At 39.0% G+C, this 22,302-nt stretch overlaps 1 long non-coding RNA gene across 1 annotated transcript; it reads left to right on the top strand.

The window, feature by feature from the left end:
* Nucleotides 1–16,096: 16,096 nt before the first annotated feature.
* Nucleotides 16,097–18,074, top strand: LOC121981270. The gene is made up of 5 exons (XR_006111782.1): nt 16,097–16,260; nt 17,308–17,407; nt 17,740–17,800; nt 17,968–18,015; nt 18,062–18,074. It is a non-coding gene; the product is annotated as an uncharacterized LOC121981270 (long non-coding RNA).
* The last annotated feature ends 4,228 nt before the right edge of the window (nt 18,075–22,302 follow it).

The raw sequence follows: 22,302 nt of genomic DNA, 5'->3' as shown, positions 1-22,302 counted from the left end.
GGGAGAATTATTAGAGAATCCAAGTTAGGTTATCGGGTTAACCTAAGGGGAGAATGTCCAGAGAATGTTCAAGGAAAGAACATTGGACATTGGAAGATGGTTGGAAAACCTAAGTTAGGTTATCGGGTTAACCTAACTTGATTATGATTTTGTCAAACATCAAAAAGGGGGAGATTGTTGGTGCAACCTTAGGTCAAGGTTGACCTGGTTGACCCGACTCGAGTTGACTTGACTCGAGTTGTATTTTGATGTTTGACTTGGGAAGATTGTTGATGCAACCTTAGGTCAAGGTTGACCTAGTTGAGTTGCATGTTGATGTTTGACACTCGTGAGAGAGTTCTATTCTTGATGTGGGACAAGAATAGATGTTTGGGAGATTATTGGTGCAACCGTAGGTCAAGGTTGACCTGGTTGACCTGATTCGGGAAAAGTCCAAGTATAAAGACTTGGCACGGAAAAGTCAGCGAGGGCTTGGGAAAAGTCCAAGCGGGGAGCTTGGCACGTGAAAAGTCCAAGGTTGGAGACTTGGCACGGGGAAGTCCAAACAGGAGTTTGGCACGGGAAAAGTCACGTGAGTGAAGCCAGGCAGTGAACCTGGTGAGTGAATCCAGGTGAAAATCCTAGTGAGTGAAGCTAGGTGAAGGTGAAAGTCCCGTGAGTGAAGCCGGGCATTGGAAAATCCTAGTGAGTGAAGCTAGGTGAATGGGAAAGTCCTAACTGGATGTTAGGCGGTGTGGAAAGTCCCGGTGAGTGAAGCAGGCGGTGAAAGTCCCTGGTGAGTGAAGCCGGTGAAAGTCCTAACTGGGATGTTAGGCGGTGTGGAAATCCTGGTGAGGCAGGTGAAAGTCCCGTGAGTGAAGCTGGGCAGGAAAATCCAGATGGATCGGGTGATCGGACCTGGCATTGAGAAAGTCCAAGTAGGTCAAAGGGATTGACCGGACACTTGGCGGGGAATTCTAGCAGGTCAAGGGTGACCAGATGCTAGGAATTAAGTACCAACAGTCGAGGTTGACCGAATGTTGGTTTGGGAGACTTGGGACTTGGTTTGGGCAAAACCAAGCTCGGATCGATCTGCAGACCGATCAGAACTTGTGTCGATCGGTCCGGTGACCGATCGAACGTGCAAAAATGCTTAGATCTGGGGACCGATCAGCATGAAGCTTGATCGGTCTCCACGACCGATCGAGACGCAGGAGAGGTGGGATCGGTGCGTGGACCGATCCGGTGGCTTTGATCGGTCCACGGAATCGATCAGAAAGCAACAGTTGGGCAACTTTATGAAGCGATCGTCCGGGACCGATCGATGGGTTCCCGATCGGTCCACGCATCGATCAGGCACTAACCGCTGCAACGCAACGGCCAGATTCTTCTCCTTCGCAGGTATAAAAGACGAGGGCATCTTCTGTGCAAAAACTCCTTCTTCCTCTTCTTTCTGCTGCTGAGCTCTGCTGAGTTCTTGAAGCGTTGAAGCTTTGCGTGAGCTTCCTTTTGGCTGGTCACCTGCTGTTGTAGGCGCTTGGAGCTGCTGCTTCTTCCAGTCGAAGAGAAGGCAAGCAAGAGTTTTCTTACTGTTGTATTTCTTGCTGTCTTTCTTTGTATTTCTGTACTCTCCTTACTTGCTGTTGCAAGAGTGTGTTGTGGCGAGGTTTCTCCACCCATAAGGAGTTTGTATTAGCCGGTTCTCCGGGGACTCATCCACCGACGGATTGACTGGAGTCGTCCACCTTACGGACACGCCGAGGAGTAGGAGCCCTAATCTCCGAACCTCGTTACATCGGTTTGTTTGAGGTTTGTAGTCTTCCTTTCGTTTCTAGTTTATTTTTCCGCTGCGCTAACGAATTATAGGAAGAAACGCGATCGATTTGGGGCGGCTATTCACACCCCCCTCTCTAGCCGAGTACGAAGGATCCTAACAGGAACGTACAGGCCATGGATAACAGCAGACATAAGTAGGTAGGGATACAGACCTGGCATACAGGTCGGAACGTACAGGCCATGGATAACAGCGGACAGAAGTAGGGCAGGATACATACTTGACGTGCAGGTCAGGGTGTACGAGCAATGGATAACAGCAGACATAGGCAGGTCGGGATACAGGCCCGGCGTACAGGTTGGAACGTACAAGCCATGGATAACAATAGACATAAGTAGGTCGGAATACAGACCTGGCATGCAGGTCGGAACGTAGAAGCCATGGATAACAGTAAACAGAAGCGGGTCGAAATATAAACCTGACGTGCAGGTCGGGACGTACAGGTTATGGATAACAGCGGACGGAAGTAGGTCGGGATACAGACCTGGCATACAGGTTGGAACGTACAAGCCATGGATAACAGCGGACAGAAACAAGTCGGGATACAGACCTAGCGTACCGGTCGGAACGTAGAGGCCATGGATAACAGCGGAGGTAGGTTGGGATACAGGCCTGGCGTACAGGTCGGGACATATAAACTATGGATAACAGCATACAGAAGTAGGTCGGAGTACAGACCGCGAAATGTTGACCTAGCGTCCAGGCACTACAGGACAAACAAGTCAGGGAATCGTTACTGTTTGTCAGAGAATAATCAGTGTGTCAGGGAATATGCTAACAGTCGGGGCTCATCATTCCTTTGGTTATGTCGCCAGCCTATGAGGAGGTGTCGTGTGTCATTCACCGCCAGACAAAACCTAACGGCCGACATTCCCTGACACCCGCCAGACCCCAGAAACATTCGTTGCAGTATAAAAAGGGATGCTTTGTCCCTTATGCAGGTATGCTCACTCGTCATTTCTCACTAGTCTTTACTTTTCGTCCTTTCTATGTGTTTTCTGGAGAAAAAGTATCTGACTTGAGCGTCAGAGGGCCTGACCCGGGGACTTTTTCCCTGGTTTCTGGTCTCTAATGACTCATGGACTCGTCTGAGTGTGTGCAGAGCCGTAGTGTCATCATCCTGGTCATCTTCCTTCATCATCCGCCCGTGCGAACATTTCCGAGGGGTGCCAGGTAGATCAGACGCCGCGGCGACTTTCCGTCAACTTCCAGTATATCGAGTCCCGCCTTCATCCGACTCAGTTTTCGGACAGGATCAAATTTGGCACCGTCTTCTTCTTCTTCCCGCCGGAATCCCTTACTACTCCTGAATCTCTGTTTTTGCGTCGATAGCTTCTCGCTTGATCTCTTCTCCTTCTGTTTCTTTTCACATGACATCCTCCTCTCTTCTGTCTTCTCTGGTGGCAACGTATTTTCCTAGCCCATCCACTTTCGATGAACTAGATCGGGATGATCTGCGATATACTTACGGAGTTGCGGACAACACACATGTGATCATCCCCACCGGAGTACACCAATTTTTTGCTCCTCCTGATGGATATTGTACCTTCTTTAAAGAACAATTTGTGGCCGACCTTCGTCTTCCTCTTCACCCCTTCTTTTCTGATGTGTGTTGCCACTTCAAAATTCCCCTGGGACAACTAACGCTGAATTCTATAAGGATCCTCTGTGGATTTGTAGTACTCTACGACGTATGCGAGTTGTCCTGGTCCGCCCCTTTATTCCACTGTTTCTTCACCCTCCGGCAACAGGAAGAAGGTGCATTCCGCTTCTAGCCGCGCCTTCAGACTACTTTTTTCTCACCCCTACGCTGGCTGCAGGTAGCGTTGACCAAAGGACTTCTGAAGACTTGGTCAACACGGAAGCTATCTCAGCACACCCCCCTCCGTGACGTCGTGACTCGGTCAACATTCTCACCACCTCACCCGACGGTACATCCGACTCAGCTTTCGGACGGGATCAAATTTGGCGTCGTCTGTGGGAACATCTTTCACCTGTTATGGAATGTGAAGATGGACAACCTCGAGAGGTTCTCTGCTATTATCACAATCCCGGAGGATCTCGACGCACATATTATCTTCTATCCTCACTCGACCGGTATTCGGGAGTCGAGGGATCGAGTGAAGCTTCAGCTGGCTGACAGGTTATTTTTTCCGTTATGTTTTTTCCCTGACTCCACGGGTATTCGGGAGTTAAGGAACCGAGATAAACTCTTAGCCTGTTGGCACGACTCCTCGATCAGGTACGCCACAAGCTCTGCTCCCTTTTTACGACTATAGGAACTGATATAGCTCCCTGATAAGAGAGTAAAATCCTAGTTCCTTGATCAAAGACTAGGGCCTTCGATTTTTGATCGGAGACTAGGGGCCCAGCTCCCCGCACATACACTTGGGGCACAGCTCGCCGCTCATACACTAGGGACACAGCTCCCCAATCATTAACTCACAGTACTACTTCCCGATCAGGATCTAGGGGTCTCGCTCTTTGATTACAGGCTAGGGGTCTTACTCTTTAATTAGGGACCAGAGTTCCAGCTCCCCGATCAGGTGTGCTATAGGCTCTGCACCCTTCACCAGGAGGCTCTTCATCCTCTACTACTACAGACTCTGCACCTTTCACCATGAGGGTCTGCATCCTCTTACTATTACATGCTCTGCATCCTTCACCATGGGGTTCTGCATTCTTTTACTACTATAGGCACCTCACTCTATTATTACTATATGCTCTGTATTCTCCACTTGTTTTGTGTGCTTTTTACGTCTACAGGCTCTGCTCCCTTATATGGTTATGGGTTTCACTCCCTTTGACGGTCAGGGCTCATATTATTCTTCTCCCTGACTCCGCGGACATTTGGGAGTCAAGGGATCGACACTATTTCTCTTACTGGCTGTACGAGCATTTAGGATTCGAGCCAGCCGGTTGACATCACTTCGCCATCAGGTATGATAAAGGCTCTGTCCCCTCATATTGCTATGGGCTCCGCTTCTATGGGCTTCAAGGCTTATCCTCCCCCGGTCGGGGTCGAGTTATCACCACTGGTCTCGGACCAGAGTATCACCACCGATCTCTGATCGGAGTATCGCTAACGATCTTTCGGTCGAGTTTCCAGACTAATTCTCGGTCGGGTTTCCAAACCAATGCTCGGTTGAACTTCCAGACCAATTCCTGATCAGGTCTCCAGATCAAGTCTTGGTCAGACCTCTAGAGCATTCCTTGGTTAGGCCTCCATAGCATTTCTTGGACAGACTTCCAGATCTTTTCTTGTTCAGACCTCTAGATCAATTCCTGGTCAGACCTCCAGATCAACTACTAGTCAGGCCTCTAGAGCATTTCTGGTCAGGCCTCCAGAGCATTTCTGGTCAGGCCTCCAGAGCATTTCCTAGTCAGACCTCCAGAGCATTTCCTAGTCAGGCCTCCAGAACATTTCCTGGTCAGGCCTCCAGAACACCTCCCGGTCGGGATTCTAGACTCTCGCTTCAGTGCGAGTTATAAGTGAACATACTCTCACGCCTCCAGACTCTCGCCTCAGTGCGAGTTACAAGTGAGCATGCTCTCACTCCCAATGACCGACAGGTCGGGTCCCAGACTCTCGCCACAGTGCGAGTTATAAGTGAGCATGCTCTCACGCCCAACGACCGTCTAGGTCGGGTCCAAGACTATCGCCTCAGTGCGAGTTATAAGTGAGCATGCTCTCACGCCCAACGACCGTCCAGGTCGAGTCCCAGACTCTCGCCCCAGTGCGAGTTATAAGTGAGCATGCTCTCACGTCCAATGACCGTCCAGGTCGGGTCCCAGACTCTCGCCCCAGTGCGAGTTATAAGTGAACATACTCTCACGCCCAACGACCGTCCAGGTCGGGTCCCAGACTCTCGCCCCAGTGCGAGTTATAAGTGAGCTATGCTCTCACGCCTAACGACCTTCCCGGTCAGTGCAATGATTTTCTCGGTCAGTACTCCTTACATTCGTCGAAGCAAAATGCAACAAGTCAAGTTCTCACGCCTGACTGGTCAGTAAGCCATATTTCAAGGGTTTTTGCTAAATATGAAATTTCGCAGGCACATTCTCAAGTCGCAGGCACATTCTCAAGCGTCTTAGTTGCTCCGGTCAGGGGCTCATATGTTATGAGATAAGAGGAAGATGGGATAAGCAAGTTATCTTTATTATTTTTATTAGAAATACCAAGAAAAATGCAGGTGCTTTATAGAAATATATCAACATCAGAACCAGAGGATAGGGGGCTACATCCTGAATGAAATCCAAGAAGCATGCTTTATTTCGATAACAAAAGGAACATTTTCTAAGGATTTACATTGCTACTAGATCCAGAGGCTTGATCCTTCCTGGACAGATGAGCTTGAGCTCTAGTTGTTAGCTAGAGTCCTAGAGCCAATCATTTGATGATTGTATTTTGGACTTATTGTATCATATTCTATATATAAATAAAGGCATTTGGATTTTAGTTATTATACTTACTTGTATTGGTGCCAAATAAACTAAGTATAATAATGTCCTTGAGTAGATGGTTCTCACCTATATCAATCGGTTAGTTGAACCGATAGTGAGATGATATAGGGAACACTACTCTAAATCATTCCTAGTCGAGTGTTAACATTCAGGGACAATGTTAATGCAATAAAACTAGCATGTAGGTCAACTCGATGACTTGATCTCAGAAGTCATGGATATGGAGATATCAAGTTGACACATGGGTATGCATTGGAGAATGTATACTGAATGACCCGCCATGAGAAAGTATCATGGATCGTTATATGAGTGTCATATACTTTCTCATGTGGCTATTAGTATGACTATTAGTCCTTGGACCTGAAGTCACCATGGATCCCTACATAAGGAGTTATGTACTTTGGTTTCGTCAAACGTCACCCGTAACTGGGTGGACTATAAAGGCGATTACCGGGTATGTAACAAATTATGCAGAGGGATGTGAGTGATGTAGATGGGATCTATCCCTCCCATATGACGGGAGCAACATCAATATTCTTGATAGAGTGAGACCACTAAGTGCATGGCCATGCCCAAATGAGTCAACATGAGATGTTGAGCTCATTTAATCGAGTGAGTCTACTTGCAGTTCAAGATTTAGATTGATTAGAGGATGACACGGTCTATGCCTCATATTGATCAATCTAGATGTCTAGGATAGAAGGACAATGTCACATATTGTGAGGAGTCACAATTAGTAGTCACAAGGTGATGTTGGATCTCAATATTCTTGTAACTTGGGTAGCAATGATGTATTGCTAGATGCCGCTCATTGCTTATGTTTCTAAAGGAGTTTAGAAACATTGCCAACGTTACAAGAACCTATTGGGTCACACACAAAGAACAAGTGGATGGAGATTAGGTTCATATGATGAACCAATTGGATTAGGTTCATATGATGCACCAAAGATTGGATTCAAATTAGACTTATTGAGTTAGACTTAATTAGATTCAATTGTTGAATGAGTCTAATTTAAATTTGATTCATTGAGTCAATTTATATTAATGAATTGAGATTCATTAAATTGAAATTGACTTGAATCAAAGGTTGGATTTAACTCAACAAGGAAGAAATTGGTCAATTTTGACTTGACCAAATGGAAGTTGAAACATCAAGTTTGACTTGATGCATTGCCACATCATGTAGGTTGACTCATCCTACATGGCATGACACATCCTTGCCACATCATCACCACCTCATAATGGTGTGCCACCTCATGGAGGTTACACACCCATTCCTTTTAATGTGACCGGCCACATTAAATGAGGGGGTTACATTTGTGTGGCCGGCCACACACTTGATGATGGTGAATGCAATTGATTTGCATTCATTCTAGCTTCTTCTTCCTTGGATGCTTGCTTCTCCTTGCTGTTGCCGTGGGGTTTTGGAAGGTGAGAAGGTGTTGAGTTTCATCCAAGAAAAGATAAGAGAGTGTTAAGGACACAAGAAGAGGATACTACTAGTTGAGTATGTGAGAGTCTTCTTGTTTTTATCTCCTTTTCTTTTTCAAATTCTATCCGAGAGCTCTAGAAAGTGCTAGCACACTTGGGGCTCTCTTCTTCATCCTCGAGTGCTAGAGAGCACTCCTTGTTCGTGTGGATATCACTAGAGAAGTATCTACCTTGATACTTTGGAGATCCGACACGTACCTTGGACGAGCGGGAATTTTGCGAGGGCACGCTTCAAAGGTAAAAACTCTCAACACATAGATCCAGGAGTAGATCTAAAGTTTTGAAACTCGTACTTGTATTTCATTCGGTTTTTCCTTGCACGGATCTACGGCTTTGGGTGATTCGGGATTTCCGCGACGCGAAAAGCGATTTTCGCGGCCCGAAAAACCCAACACTAGTTAGATCTTCCTTAATAAGATCGATATCGTGCTTCAGTCGCTTAATAGTCTCATCTTTAATCCGTTCTTCCTCTTTTAGGAGAGTCACCTCGTCCTCATGTTTCATCTTCAAATAGATAATATAGTGAACTTGGTTCTGAAAGTCCGATTGAACTTTCATCTTGAGAGCAATTTCGGCCCGAGTTCTGGATTTGGTTGCCAGCCAGAGGTTTTCCATTTCATGAGTAAGGGACGCTTGAAGATCTCTTCTCGCAGTCATCTCCAGCAAGGCTTCCTCTTTCTGAGCCAATAATTCTGTCAGATGGGCAGTTTGTTGAAGCAACGAAGCAAATTCGTTGGATTCCGTTGCAGGTTCCATGGAGGCTTGATACTTTATTAACAAGAGGATAGCTTGAGGTAAAGAGGAGAAGGGTATGCTCGGACCTTTTATAAGGGAGAGGAAGGTGAAGGGATTTCCTTGGAACTTGAGTGGACGCTTGGAAAACAGTGTAACATTTATAGGAAAAGAGTATGCTCGGAAGTTGAGGAGTCAACATACGCATAGAATGAACCCGGTTATCTCCTAGGACGGCGAGAAATTCTACAGAAGATAGACGGAAAACAGGTTGGGGGAGGACACGAGAACCAGGTCAGGTAACAAAGGGACTTGGGTTTAGCCAGTCGGACTAGAGCCTCCTTCGACTAGACTTGAGGGGGAGGCTTGTGATACGGTGCGTTGTCATGGGGTCAGTAAGATGATGTGGTTAGGAGTCAAGACATTATAATGATCAGAAGTCAAGCTTACGCGGAGGTCAGAAGTCCAGGCTCCATGGCTGGTCAGAAGTCAAGCTTACGTGGAGATCAGAAGTCCAGCCTCCGTGGCTGGTCAGAAGTCAAGCTTACGTGGAGGTCAGAAGTCAAGCTTGCGTGGCCAGGGTCAAACTCTCAGCTGACGGGGCGGTCAAAGGATAGGATTATAAGTCGGACAATAGCCAACCTCGATAGTGATCAAGAACTGGGTCCACGGTCCAGGCACAGCTGAGAACTGAGCCCACAGGCCAGGCAAAGGCTAGGAAAGGAAGGCCTCTAGCGCAGAACATGCCTGGCGTGCAGGTCGGAACGTACAAGCTATGGATAACAGCGGACAGAAGCGGGTCAGGATACAGACCTGGCGTACAGGTCGGGACGTACGAGCCATGGATAACAGTAAGCAGATGCGAGTCGGAATACAAACCTGGCGTGCAGGTCGGAACGTACAGACCATGGATAATAGCGGACAGAAGCAGGTCGGGATACAAACCTAGCATATAGGTTGGAACGTACAGGCTATGGATAACAACGGACAGAAGCAGGGCAGGATACAGACCTGGCGTACAGGTCGGGACATACGAGCCATGGATAACAACAGACATAGGCAGGTCGGGATACATGCCTGGCGTATAGGTCGGAACGTATAGGCCATGGATACAGCGGACAGAAGCAGGTCATGATACAGACCTGGCGTACAGGTCAGGACGTACAAGCCATGGATAAAAGTAAGCATATGAGGTCGGAATACATACTTGGCGTGCAGGTCGGAACGTACAGGCCATGGATAACAGCAGATAGAAGCAGGTCGGGATACAGACCTGGCATACAGGTCGGAACGTATAGGCCATGGATAACAGTGGACAGAAGTAGGGCAGGATACAGACCTGGCGTGCAGGTCAGGGCGTACGAGCCATGGATAATAGCAGACATAGGCAGGTCGGGATACAAGCCTGGCGTACAGGTCGGAACATACAAGTCATGGATAACAATAGACATAAGCAGGTCGGAATATAGACCTGGCGTGCAGGTCGGAACGTAGAAGCCATGGATAACAGTAAACAAAAGCGGGTCGAAATACAGACTTGACGTGCAGGTCGGGACGTACAAGTTATGGATAACAGCGGATGGAAGTAGGTCGGGATATAGACCTGGCATACAGGTCGGAACATACAGGCCATGGATAACAGCAGACAGAAGCAGGTCAGGATACAGACTTAGCGTACAGGTCAGAACGTACAGGCCATGGATAACAGTGGAGGCAGGTTGGGATACAGGGCTGGCGTACAGGTCAGGACATACGAACCATCGACAACAGCATACAGAAGTAGGTCGGAGTACAGACCGCGGAATGCAGACCTAGCGTCCAGGCACTACTGGACAAACAAGCCAGAGAATCGTAACTGCCTGTCAGAGAATAATCAGTGTGTCAGGGAATATGCTAACAGTCGGGGCTCATCACTCTTTTGGTTATGTCGTCAGCCTATGAGGAGGTGCCGCGTGTCATTCACCGCCCGACAAAACCTGACGGTCGACATTCCCTGACACCCTCCAGACCCCAGAAACATCCGTTGTAGTATAAAAAGGGATGCTTTGTCCCTTATGCAAGTACACTCACTCGTCATTTCTCACTAGTCATTACTTTTCGTCCTTTCTCTATATTTTCTGGGGAAAAAGTACCTGACTTGAGCGTCGGAGGGCCTGACCCAGAGACTTTTTCCCTAGTTTCTGGTCTCTAACGACTCGTGGACTCGTCTGAGTGTGTGCAGAGCCGTAGTGTCATCATCCTGGTCATCTTCCTTCGTCATCCGCCCATGCGAACCTTTCCGAGGGGTGCCAGGTTGATCAGACGCCGCGGCTACTTTCCGTCAACTTCTAGTACATCGAGTCCCGCCTTCATCCGACTCAGCTTCTAGATGGGATCAATAAACTAATACCTAATTACACTACAACCACTCCAATGATTTGTCTCATTCCATCTTGGTTATGAACAGCTGTTTATAATTTACAAGGATCTGATAACATGATCTTCTGTGTGTGCTCCTCACATCATGTTATCTACAATATAAATTAAATGAGCAACTGTATTTAGCATAAATGTAGGCATTTGACCAATGTGATTCTTATATGTTTATACAAAAAGCTAGACTTTTAGTATACATTCTAACAGCTTCCACTCTAACTTCTCATCCCTCAGAAATATCCTACGCTTCCTTCTCGTCCACAGTATACTCTTCCACAACACCTCATCCCTTAGACGCACCAAGTCCGTCGACTTTCTCCCGTGCCATCATTCTCACTAGCTGCATCTTTCGCTCGACTTTCTATGCACCTAAGTTTCTACACACTTAGACACAAGACATTAAACAAACATAGGACCTAATTTGACTTGGTTGATCACACCAAAATCATAACGGGATACTTACAATAAGGGAATCAAAGCCCATGTAGTTCTCTGACCGTTTTACGCTTTTACCTTATGAAGTGGTGTTGTTACTCTATTTCATTTCTCGTTCCCATAGTATTTGTTCATTTGGTATTAAATTCTTCAACTTCGTCACTTGAAAGTTGCATTCCTTGGTTTTTTGGCTCTGGTCCAATCGTTGAGTAATTATTGGGCTTGCAATGAGTCAAGGGATAAAATCGATCGTCGTTCATCCAATATGTTACTGTCTGCACTGAACGTTTGTTCTACAACAACTATTGACACTAGATAAGCTAAAATTTCTTTAGTAATCATAGAGAGGATGGAAAAACTTTGAGTCTTCTATGACTACCAATTTAGAACATCGAAATATATTTCACTATCTACTTTATTAAAATCAAAATAAGTCGTAAAATAATTCTCAAGTTCCTATGTGAAACTTGAGAATCCTTGTGGACATTTTGTTCTTTCTTTTAATAAAATTTATGCTTTTGTAAGTTTTAAATTACAACTATTAGTATTTTATATTTTAGAAATATTAGGTTGTATTCCATATTTTATATTATATTCTTTATAATATCATATAAATAAATTCTAATATTATTTAAAATATTATTAGGATCAAGAGAAGAAGAATCTTTACATGAAATTAAAGGGCCCCCAGGGCGTAGCACAGACGGTGGATGCATGACATCTCCGCGTAATGACTAGGGGTCGATTCTTAGAAACTGATGACCTGAGATTTACCCCACCATGAGTCTGACGCCTGTGCACATCCCTCCATATCTGTGGGGCCGACACTAGGGGGCTGCTAATATAGTGAATTTACATTTAAATGAAATTAAAACATCATAATACCAACCTAACATTTTTATTATAAAACGTCTAATTTATATCTTGGGTCTAAAGTAAATACAACTAAATAAATTTTAGGAATATGGAAAAAATATTTTTCTTATTTTATTTTTATTGTTAATATACAAGAAGATAAAATCCACTGGTACTATTATCATTTAAAACTAATTACAAAATTCTTAAAACTAAATAAGAAGTAGGATAATAAAAATCGAAAACCCATTCGATTACATTATTAAATACTTTAAAAGTTTTAGAAATAGTACTATAAATATTTCATTATTATGAAAATAAATATATATTAGAATTATTAATAATTTACGAAAAATAAACATAATAATTCTCTATATTGAAATGAATTTTGTAACAATTGATATGTAGTGGCTGATCCAAGAATTCAAGTATAGAGGGACGATTTTTACACGGAACAAGGGGTGGTATTCTCTATCTCCACCGATGGAACCCCATAATATTAGGGGTTCTACCGTCGACAAGGGAGGGCGACCGCCGATACCGCCCCCTCCCTCTCTCATATGTTGAATTTCAACGTATTGATATATAACGTGAAAAATTTTAAGTCTCATTCTATTTAAATTTACCTTCATTATAGATATATGTGATCATAAATAGGAAATATTATTTCTAATTGGTTCAATATTATTTACTAAAATTATTAATATATTTTGAGCACATAAATTTAAAACATGACAAACACAACAAATATAAAAAAATAAATTACCAATAACAGATTGACATATAAATTTAAGCTCTTCAAGACTAGCAGTATTAGAACTAACATTATCAAATAATAATGATATTGAAAATATTTTTTTAGTTAATCCATATTATTTTAAAATTAAACATAATAATTGTGAGATATTATGAATAGTTAAAGTTAAGGATCGACATTCTAATAAAATAGTTAAATTGTCGGTTTTAATCATCTTAGGATTAGTCGATATAAGTTGGATATATGATGTCCACTAATAAAAAAAACACATATTTTCTAGGTTGGGGTTAACATGGGCTAGCTTTGTGAAAAATTTGTCAAGATGCTCTTTTAAAGATATTGAATTTAAAAACTTTTGAATCATTTTATAAATGTACTTTAAAAGTTTCTTTGATATATTCATCTCTCATGCTTAATAAATAACATAAATTTATAATAAATTTTTACTATTTAGAAAGGTTTTTAAAAATTTATAAATAACCTAATGAATTTGTATTTGAAAAATATCAAAAGTTTGAATTTTTAAATGAGATATCCAAAACTAATGGATGGATTTAGTTATTTAGAGAATTTTGAATTATTTTAAACTAAAATCAATGTATTCCTAAAAATCTCCATGTATTTATGTTTTCAAACTTGAATACGAGAGCATAAATTAAGAGCCCTTAGTTTTTAAAAACGTTTAAACTTGTGGAAAGACTTAGCGATGCGCCTAGTTAAATCTACTTATTATTTAGTGGGAAGAAGGAAGAGAGCTATTTAGAACTATAAAAAATTAAATACACGAGATGAAAAATAGATGATGTTTGGAAAATTTATCAAGTTAAAAGGATCATTTCTTCTCTCAACAAGTTTAAACAATCACACCTAATTTTGTGTACATATTCATTTAGACTTACCCATAGGCCGGGCTCAATTTTAGACCCAACTTGAGCCCATAACTAAGTCAACAAAATGATTATCCATTAATCCGATTCAACAGGGCTAATCCATAATTAGTTTGTCTAGAGATGGGTCGGTTACGAGTTGGGCCTCGAATTAATCGACAAACCAATGATTCATCTATCGGTTTGAACCGGTGGTTTAATCATCGGTTTATTATTTTTTAATTTTTTAATTATAGTTTTTTTAATATATTTATAATATTTTAGTAATATTAATGAGGTGATTCAATAATATTTAACTTAGTTTACCTTTCTATTTAAACTAATGTTTTAATTTATTTAGGTTGAATTCTTTGATACGAGATTATTTTATCTTTCTATTTAAACTAATATTGTAATCTATTTACCTTGAATTATTTGATATTAGACTATTATACCTTTCTATTAAACTATTTTTTTAATTATTTGCCATGAGATTATTCTACCTTTAAATTATTAAATTTATTAATATTTAAAAATTTTAATTATGTTTTATTTTATTCATTTAATATTGAATTTATAAAAATCATCAATAACTTATATGATAAAAAATATTTAACTTAATAATAGATGGTATGAAAAAGGAATATCTATATATAGAATTTGTTAAAATTTATGAATCATGAAATTTTGAAATATTTAAATCACATATCTAAGTTTAAAAATTATAAAATATGTATTCAATATCCATTTTATCCCTTTTAAAATTTTCAATTGATTTACAATTTATCAATTGATTGCTATGATGTAGTAATTGATTAATCAATATTCATAGGGTCGTGTAACATTCTATCAATCAATTACTACAATGATGAAATTTAACTCATTCAAAAATGAGTTGAAAAAAAATAATTATTCTTAATATAGTATCTCAAATTGATATTTAAGAGTATGTATATAATCAAGAGAATTAGACGAATATATATGACCTGATTCCATATCATTTCAAACTTTATAGATTCATCTATCAATTTTAGCCAAAATCAGTTAATGAACCTAGAGTATTTGGAATGACATGAAATCAAGTTCTATATATTTGTCTAATTTTTTTGATTATATTTATACTCTCAAGCATCGTTTCTATATATCATATTGAGAATAATAATTTTTTTGAACACAAATTAAAATTTTTAATCAATTACTATAATATAATAATTGATTTAAAATATTATTGTATTGATAAATGATATCCAAATTAATTACTATAATGTAACAATAGATTTAGAGGAATAATTTATGCTAAGGAATAATTTATGATATTTATTAAAATGTAAGAGCAAAATGGAATTAGTTAGCGGGCACACTCATAATAATTATGAAATGCAAGGATAAATATATAATAATTAAATTATTAGGATTAAATACATATAAAACGAGTGTGCTACGGAGCAGTGGAGCACGGGACAAGCAGTGTAGTGAACTAGTGTTCCATCTTTTGAATCGCAAAGTGCGGTCCAGGATCTGCTCTCGTTTTATATGACAGCGAATCCATCCAACTTTGTCCATGTTAGGGGACGGTCAAATCGAATTCTACACGGTAAAAGATAATTCATTAACATATCATAAATGCTGAAATTAATTTATTTTTCCTTAAATGAGTCTAGTGATTACGTATGAAGTATTATCATAATAAAATTTGAGATTTGAATTTTAGAAAAATCAAGGTAAATATTTTTCTTATGTGCTAGTCACTATTCCAAAGGCTAGTAGTCGTCCATGATTTACCTTCTTTGTGTTGACCTTGGGACGGGAGCGCTGGGGCGAACGTATTCATCTTTTGTCACAATTAAATTAAACCCTTTTGATTATGCTCCTTATTTTTTTAAAAAATAATTATAAATAAATTATAATTAAAGATGGAATTATAATAATTTAAATATACGTTGTCATAAAATTATAGTCCGAGACGGGCCAAATCGTGTTATAAAAAAATGATTAATTAACGTATGAGTGGGTGATCATTTCATGAAAATTTTTCATCAGTCATCAGTTAAATCAGGAAATGCTCACAACAGATAATCAAGGATGTTTAACATCCTTAATTAAGTATTTTATTTGAAAAAAAAAATTTCTATAAATTCATGATAACCGCACCATAGCTGCGCGTGTAGTATGAGATGTTGATTATTCGGGACCGTAATTATTCATCATGTGAGTGGAGAATCCTGCCGTTGCTTGTGGGGCAGGCACATCGCCGTTAAATTTCTGCGATCTCTTTTCTCTTTCCTCGTTTTTCTGTTTGCGATTTCTTATGCCGCGATCACTACACAAGGGATCGAGAGTCGAGGGCTTCCTCGCTACGGCAGACGAGTTTGTTGAGGGAGAATGGTCAGCGGAGGCAATCGTCTACCTCACCCTTCTTCAGTACCTAAGAGGTCTGCAATTTGCTCGTTTCTTTGCGCTACTTTGTCTTGTGAAAAATTAATGTAAAATTTGCTCCAAATGAGGCAAAGTTAAGTATACACGAGAAAGATAGGAAGGCTCTGAACCAAATGAGGTTTTTGAGAAAATTCAGAGAACCAAAAGTAAACACAATGAAATCAAAGAGAGGTTAGAAGTATGCAGCTAGCAAGAATGAAGCACGACTGGAGTCTTCCTAAGAATATCCGTATTATTATTATTTTGTTTCTCTTGAACCCTTTTGATGTGTAAAACTCACACTATTTGGTCTCTTTTTCAATGGCCTTTGGTCCTATTTGACAGTGCTAATTTCAGGTGTCAACATATTTTGTTCTCTTCTTTTGTTAATTCTCTTGTGAGGGATTGATGAGTTTCCTAGGATCAGGCTGAGAAGCATGATCCAACCAAAGCATGACATAAGAAAAACTTACAATGATACATAAAAAAGCCAAGCCCTCTGCATCTCCAACCATATCACTGCAGTACAGAAATACAGAGTAACATGGAAACAAGCAAAATATATATATATATATATATATATATATATATATATATATATAATCAATTTAAGAAGCCTTAAATGTTTGCAAATATGAAATCTGTATGGAATCAACTAAAATTCATTTATAACATGACAAAAAACAGTGGAAGAGATCTCTATGCTTTGTTGTATTTCTAAGTATGTGTATATTACTATATATGACTATTCTAGAATGCAAGGAAACTATTACACAAAATAAGAAATATCCTAGAGCTGTATATAAACTTCCTAATTAGTTCAATGCAGGCTATATGGTACAGGCACAATAACAGGTAATTGGTTTCTTAATTATTCTCTAATTAAATCATGATCATCGAGTTATCTTTGTGATAGCATTTCCATGTTTCAACGGTTCAACCACCATATTTTTGAAGCTTTCTGTTTCTCTTTCTGAGAGTTTGATGTTGTTCAGTTATTCTTTAATAGATCTTTATGACTGTAAATAAAATGATAGCTCCATTTTCTTTCCTTCTGGATGTAGATATTGGTCTAACAGGAATGAAGCTCGGATACGGTGAAGGTGGCTGTGGAGCTTGCACAGTAATGATTTCCTGTTTCGATGAACGGTCAAGAAAATCACAGTGAGTAAATTTTCTGATTAGCATAATTACTTTTTTTTGATAAATTTTTTGTTTGATATGGAATCTTGAATTCCACTATGCTCAGGGTGCAAAATGCTTATGTGGCATGAGATTGATTGTTTTTTTGTTGACTACATAACGAATCTATTTATGAAGGAATTTGGTATACTTTTCTGTATAGTGTGTTTTCATAAAAATTCCAGTTCTGTTTAATGTCGTGAAATTCACAGAAATTTCCACTTGGTAGATTGTAAAGTTAATTTTCTCATAGTATGACTTGTATAGACACTATGCTATAAATGCATACTTAGCTCTGTTATATTCTGTCGAAGGTATGCATGCAATAACAGTTGAAGGAATTGAAGATGTGGACGAAGCTTGCACCCCATCTAGGTACTACTTTCTCTTCCTTGTTTATTTTATTTTGTGTGAAATAAGATCAATTAGAGGATTGATTTGTCACTTTTTCTTAGGAATTATTTATTCTGTTTTTAGTATTCTTTCACCATTAATAAGTCTTTGTTTCTCCTCACTGTCGCTTTGTTTTGTCTGAAAATAAGATCAATTAGAGGATTGGAGATAGTGGACGAAGCTTGCACCCCATCTAGGTACTGTTTTCTCTTCCATGTTTATTTTATTTTGTGTGAAAATAAGATCAATTAGAGGATTGATTTGTCACTTTTTCTTAGGAATTATTTATTCTGTTTTTAGTATTCTTTCACCATTAATAAGTCTATGTTTTTCCTCACTGTCGCTTTGTTTTGTCTGAAAATAAGATCAATTAGAGGATTGGAGATAGTGGACGAAGCTTGCACCCCATCTAGGTACTGTTTTCTCTTCCATGTTTATTTTATTTTGTGTGAAAATAAGATCAATTAGAGGATTGATTTGCCACTTTTTCTTAGGAATTATTTATTCTGTTTTTAGTATTCTTTCACCATTAATAAGTCTTTGTTTCTCCGCACTGTAGCTTTGTTTTGTCTGAAAATAAGATCAATTAGAGGATTGATTTGTTGCTTTTTCTTAGGGAGTATATGATTGTTATGTTTTTGGTATTCAGTTCACCATCAATAGGAGCCTTTGTTTCTCCATCATTGGAATTTCTAATTAAAGGGTCCCTTCATTATAAGGTTGTTTTGTCACTTTTTCTTAGGGATTATTTTATTCACTGTTAGTGGGTTTGTTTGTTTCTCCTCCATTATAGGCTCACTAGAAGACCAAGTTAAAAAAAAAAAAAAAATTGGTATTAGAGCCTTAAGTCCCTATTCGGACCTTTTATGAACAAGCTACAATTTTCCAATTCCCACTACGAGGCAGCTTTAGACTATTCCCAACAATTTGCAAAATCCAAAGACATTGGCTATAGCAATTCTGCCTTAGTAAGCCAAGAAGATCAAATTCTAGTACAACAGAATAACACAATTCTAGCACTACTTACTTCTCTACACTATAGACTTACAGTCTTAGAAAATCAAATTCTTACTTTGGAAAACCACATACATAAAAATACCTAGACACAAGATCTAAAGCAAACATTAGAAAATATAAATAAAGATCTTGGTAAACTTTCCCTAGGAAAAACTATTACAAAACACCCACCTACTACTTATAAGTTTTTAAAAATACAAGATTCACCTTCTAATGACTCTACAAACAAAAAACACAAGTTGAAAGCTTTTCTGGATCATCACATACACTAAGACCTCCTAAGAATCTCTCTATGATATCCAGAAAATCTATAAGTACTCAGGCTACCTATCAGTTAGAAGAATTTATAAATATCGACCAAAACTTAGACACCTTCTCTAATGATCAATTAAATACACTAAACCCAAAATGCTTATATCATCAAGGGTTGTTATCCTTTTCTACTTCACTTTATAGACATCATAGAATCCAACCATTACACTTACTAGATGGGGGAGAAGAAAGATTCACCCTTATGAATGAAGAATCAGCTAAAGCACTCCTACAAAGAAAACATAATTATATCCACCTAGGACTTATTGTGTTTGGCCTAAGAGGACTTACCAGAAAAAGCATAGGAGCTAAAGTCTTTTTAGTACTCTATAACTCAAGGTTCTCTGATAATGACAAAGCGATTATTGGACTTATAGAAGTAGATATGAATAGTAATCTAGGAATCACGTATTTTTGTTCCAATTTTAATATGAGTATTCCAGACTTTATTGACCATGTTAAAATTTCTGTTCAAGCTAGGGGATATGGAGATTTTCATAAACATAATATCCAAATAGACATAATTTTTCTAGGAAAGACGACTAGCATCAACAACAGTTTCAAAGTACAAATTAATAACATAATAGAAACCCTTACAACAAGGGGAATCTATTTCATCAAACCTAAAGACTTTTTGTTTGACCTACTTGCTAGACTAGATTGGAATCTTAACCTAGATTTAAATATTACACCACAAACACTACAACCAAGTTAATCCATAATCTCTAAAGACAGGCATGACAAATCAATAGTAAGATTTCATAATTACAAGGCCTCAACTTCTCAAGAAGACAGCCAGGAAGACAACCAACTTGTTTTAAATCTAATGAATATAGAAATCAGTACACACTCACAGAAAGAAAAAGACAACTTTTTATTTTATGATGATTTAAATGAATACGTCTACCTTCCCTTCGAAATAGCTAATTATTTTACACAAGAAGATCTTACAGAATTAGAAACTTTTGACATACTGCACCATAAGCTAGATGAAGATTGACTGTTATACTTTGATGAAGACCATAATATTATAGCTAAAAAGAAAGATTATTTTTCCAACGTGGCTTTAATGAATCCTGCAGAATCTAATGCTACCAATACACCACAACCTTTACAGGTAAGATACCCAGAAAGTTTCATGAGAACTATGGATTATGGAGAATGACATCCTCCAAGAACACAAATTTACCCTTATACCAACAATAATCCCTTGTTAAGAGCTTTAGGTAGAAGAAGACCACCAGAAATTACATATTTTGGTAAGAATTCAGTCTTTCTTAATATAGGTGAATGCGATGACCCACAAATGTATGCCACTTACTTAGAACAGTGGATAATCTATGTTAAAAGAGACTACCAAGCAAAACATGAACTAGACATAGAATATGGTGACACTATGATAAGAGTAGGAGAAAGCTATTTAGGTGATGTAGCCAGAGCAGCATGGGAATCCTATAAAACTACTCATCCTGAATAAATAGCTAAGATTGCTTCACAGGGAAATAATATACTTAATTTTTGTTATACTATCCACCGACTTTTTACAGGAGATGCCAACACAAAAAGAAGCTATGAGAGACTTAGAACAATTACAACTTTTTAACTGGAATTAGATTAAACCTTTTTGCAATGACTTCCTTGCCTTAATTGCCGTATCAGGAAATTACTGTAACCAGAATTAGGAGAAAGACTATTTAGTAAACTTTCAGGAGAATTAAAAAAAGAAATACACAAGGCCTGGACAGACATGAAAGTAGCACCTCAATATGACAATATTGGAATACGTATACAACACATTATTTTTGTACTCAAAGAAAAATGTACCTATAGCCATATTCAAAAATAACTTAAAAACCAACAATATGAGTATTGTAGTCAAATCTACACCTCCCAACAGTATGGTTCAATGATACCTAAACAAAAACAAAAACATTATCGAAATACTAAAACAACTACATAACCAGCTAAAACTAAAAATGCCAGACCAAGAAAAACATATTATGTTCGAAAAAGCAGAGAAAAAAAACCATATTTAAATAAAGGAAAACATGTCAGAAAATACAAATCAAAGAAAACTTATGCTAACACTATTACTTGTTTTGCTTGTAATGAACCAGGACATTTGTCTTCTGCCTGCCCAAATAAGAAAACCCTATATACAAGAGAAGCTAAATTAGTCACCTGTACAAATTTAGATCTAGTAGAAATTCAATTAGACGTGTCAGACACATCTTCTATTTACTCTATTATCTCCGTAGATGACATGAAAGAAGTTCCCCCCTCTTCCGATTATAGCCTAGTAAATTCTTTCTTACAACCTCCGTATTACACAGGTTTATAGATCATTAAACCTAGAACCAGAATTATGGGACCACTTTCCTCCCTTAGACACAAATTTAATGCTCACAAAACTAAATACAACTTTAAGCGAATCTAATTGTACACATGATTGGAAATTAAAAACAGGAACATATAATATACCTTGCTATTTGTGTAGTTATTATCCCGCAGTTGATAAAAGAGGTACCCCTGCCTTATCCATGATTGGTATACAACTTTATCAGAATTCTAAGTTTTGAATGGCTAAGTTGGTTTCTTCCCATGTAGAGTATACCCTGCCTGAGATCCTAAAAAGACCACGTAATAGGAAAATTTCTTTCCTGGTTTTTGGATAGTATTAAGGAAGTAGTTGGAAAGAGCATTAATCGCAACAATTTTATGTCCAGAGCTCCCTAGAAGTGTAAGGATATGCCAAATATTGTTAATAAGATAATTTTGGATGTGATCAAGTCTGTCTCTACCAGCAAATCGAAAATGATCTTCTGGTTGTGTGAATTGCTGTAAATCCTAAGTACCAAAACGCATGGTTTTGGTAGAAAAAGTACAAACTTTCCTTGGTCTTTCCATCCTGTAAAGTAAAATGTTAATGCAGCAGTCGTGATAATGTATCTGCTAAGGAATAATTAACCCCTTTTATATGCTCCCATTATATCTTAAGTCTCTTGTTGATTATGGTATCTGTAAATGTTAACCAACGCTTTGTACTGAGACCTTTTCTGATTATTTTCGTTTGTTGACCATATTTAACTATGGCTTCATAGTCTGTTCTAATAAGAATTTCTGGTTTGTTACAAATAAATAATCTAAAAGCTTCT

The sequence above is a fragment of the Zingiber officinale genome, chromosome 5A (genome assembly GCF_018446385.1).
Source record: "Zingiber officinale cultivar Zhangliang chromosome 5A, Zo_v1.1, whole genome shotgun sequence".
Taxonomy (NCBI): Eukaryota; Viridiplantae; Streptophyta; class Magnoliopsida; order Zingiberales; family Zingiberaceae; genus Zingiber; species Zingiber officinale.
The sequence above is the reverse complement of the archived record's forward strand: the minus strand, read 5'-3'. Positions and strand labels throughout refer to the sequence as shown.